Here is a 3,313-nt window from a genome sequence, read left to right as displayed (position 1 = left end):
GAGGGCCCAAGGACAATTCCATCTTGGAACTTTTTTTTTTGCATTATATGACCAATCAACAGTCGTTTGCCATGTTCAAAAAGTAAAACCAAATTTAAACAAATTCAAGAAATTAAACCAAAAGTAAAATGCCCTGTCATAATTTAAAACAAGAGGTATTGACGTGCTCTAAAACTACTGTATTGTTGTTTATATTTTATAAACACTACACTTGAAAGCTTGAGTCTTTCAATGAAAAAGTAACTGTCCATTGCACGAATATTTGCAACAGGGACAATTTTAGGGTTAAGAAAGTCAACTAATAACACTTCGACGCTGTCTGTCTTTATAAACACTACACTTGGAAGTTGGAGGAGGTATTGTGGCCCCGGCACCAAATCTACTACCGGGGCCACTCCACTGTGCAGTCCATATTTAGGTGTATCAGATATTAAACAACGGTGACAGTTGATGCCCAATTTTTTAATTATATTGTTGGCGCTGTAAAAAATTGTGTTCCGGGCACACCACACTACGCAGTCCATACCCTTTTTTGGTGGAATTCTGACCAGTGGAGGGTTTTTTAATTATATTGTGGCCTCGGTACCAAATTTTGTACCGGGGCCACCACACTACGCAGTCAAGATAGATAGATGCGTATCATAGATAAAGTACATTCAGTGTTGTGGGGCAAATTGAAAAATATTCAAAATGCACTGACATTGTCAAAAACAAGAGGTTTTCACACGCTGAAACTCCAACATGTATATGATGGAGAGGATGGAGGAGCAGCCGTATGTGCAGTGTAATGCAGACCTGTTGAAGGTTTTTTATATATTTTATTGTGGTGCCCAGTGCCCACTACTCTACGCAGTCCAGATACTACTTTTGGGTGTAATTCAGACCTGTTGAAGGTTTTCTATATATTTTTTATAGCAGTGCCCAGTGCCCACTACTCTACGCAGTCCAGATACTACTTTTGGGTGTAATTCAGACCTGTTGAAGGTTTTCTATATATTTTATTATGGTGCCCAGTGCCCACTACTCTACGCAGTCCAGATACTATTTTTGGGTGTAATTCTGACCTGTTGAAGGTTTTCTATATATTATATTGTGGTGGCCAGTGGCCAGTCCTCTACGCAGTCCAGATACTATTTTTGGGTGTAATGCAGACCTGTTGAAGGTTTTCTATATATTATATTGTGGTGGCCAGTGGCCAGTTTTCTACGCAGTCCAGATACTATTTTTGGGTGTAATTCAGACCTGTTGAAGGTTTTCTATATATTATATTGTGGTGGCCAGTGGCCAGTCCTCTATGCAGTCCAGATACTATTTTTGAGTGTAATTCAGACCTGTTGAAGGTTTTCTATATATTATATTGTGGTGGCCAGTGGCCAGTCCTCTACGCAGTCCAGATACTATTTTTGGGTGTAATTCAGACCTGTTGAAGGTTTTCTATATATTATATTGTGGTGGCCAGTGGCCAGTCCTCTACGCAGTCCAGATACTATTTTTGGGTGTAATGCAGACCTGTTGAAGGTTTTCTATATATTATATTGTGGTGGCCAGTGGCCAGTTTTCTACGCAGTCCAGATACTATTTTTGGGTGTAATTCAGACCTGTTGAAGGTTTTCTATATATTATATTGTGGTGGCCAGTGGCCAGTCCTCTATGCAGTCCAGATACTATTTTTGGGTGTAATGCAGACCTGTTGAAGGTTTTCTATATATTATATTGTGGTGGCCAGTGGCCAGTCCTCTACGCAGTCCAGATACTATTTTTGAGTGTAATTCAGACCTGTTGAAGGTTTTCTATATATTATATTGTGGTGGCCAGTGGCCAGTCCTCTACGCAGTCCAGATACTATTTTTGGGTGTAATTCAGACCAGTTGATGGGTTTTTAATTGTATTGTGGGGAACACTCCTCTACGCAGTCCAGAAAGATACCTCGTTGCAACGTTTTGTACTAAAAAAAAAAAAATTATTGTGAGGTGTTAGGTGTTCAGAATAGCCTTTAAATTATTGGAAATTATTGTTATTGAATGTAATTGAGGTTAATAATAGCGTAGGAGTGAAAATAAGCCCAAAAACTTGATTTTTACACTTTTTAGTTTTTTTTCAAAAAAAATCCGAATCCAAAACCTAAAATCCGAACCAAAACGTTTCGGCAGGTGTTTTGCAAAACAAATCCGAACTCAAAACATCGAGAAAATCCGGATCCAAAACACAAAACACGAGACCTCAAAAGTCGCCGGTGCACATCCCTAGTTATAAGTTATATTAGTTATGTAGATAGTTATAAGATATAGTTATAAGTTATGTTAGCTCACATCAGTCCCTACCCCATTTGGAGCTTACAGTCTAAAATCCTAACATAGACACACACAAACGCAGCCAGTTAACCGTCTGTCGCTAGTATGTTTTAGGACTGTGGAAGAGCACCGCAAAGGCACGTGCTGCAAGGTCTTGCATCGTCATGACTGAACTTACAAGAATATGCCTCAAAGAAAGTTGCAGAACTAGCACTCATACAGAAAGGCCTAACTCTTTCCTTGCCACTGCGTGTGTAATGGCATGTTGGCAATTTAATTATTTTCTGCAGTTAACTTTGCCTTGATTACAGGTGTTTTTTAATTTACCAAGGAAAATTTAGCTTTTTACATTTTGGTTTTCCTCACTTTAAAAACACTATACACCTCAGTCTTTAACATAGGCTTTAGCAGATGAAGTACAGGCATTCCTATCATCATGACTGGTGCCAGCAGCTGCTTGGTGCTCCTGGTCTGTTCTCAACTGGTGTGAATCCATATCGATGGCACAGTACAATGTCACTTCACTTTAAAGACCACTGCCAGGCCTATTAATAATGTCATGGCACAATACAGTGTGAGTGGAGAAAAATAAATTCAAGGCCAATTACTTCTGTTGAAGCACTGAACACTGGCAACTATTTGGGGATGAGCTATGGCACAGTCTTTAGGGGAAAAGTATATGAAAATCATAATGTTAGGTGCTAAAAATTGACTGGAAATTAGTGTTATTGAGGTTTATAATAATGTAGGTAAAAAATAATAGCTAAATTATTTCATTTTCGCCCAAAAATTGGCATTTTTTCAAAAAAGGCAAAACAAAACCAAAACACGCAAGGGTGTTTTAGGCAAAACCAAAACCCCAAGGTTATCCAGATCCAAAACCAAAACCAAATCACAGAGGTCAGTGAGCATCTCTAGTTCTTATTCATGTTTATGTATAACTGAGCTTCTAGGTTAATGCAACGCGTCACATGGTAAATAGAGCCAAGTTTCGTTTCCTGGTGTATGTAGTGAGTGAGAGA

Source organism: Mixophyes fleayi, chromosome 1, assembly GCF_038048845.1.
Source record: "Mixophyes fleayi isolate aMixFle1 chromosome 1, aMixFle1.hap1, whole genome shotgun sequence".
NCBI classification, from domain to species: domain Eukaryota; kingdom Metazoa; phylum Chordata; class Amphibia; order Anura; family Limnodynastidae; genus Mixophyes; species Mixophyes fleayi.
This window is presented reverse-complemented; position numbering follows the sequence as displayed.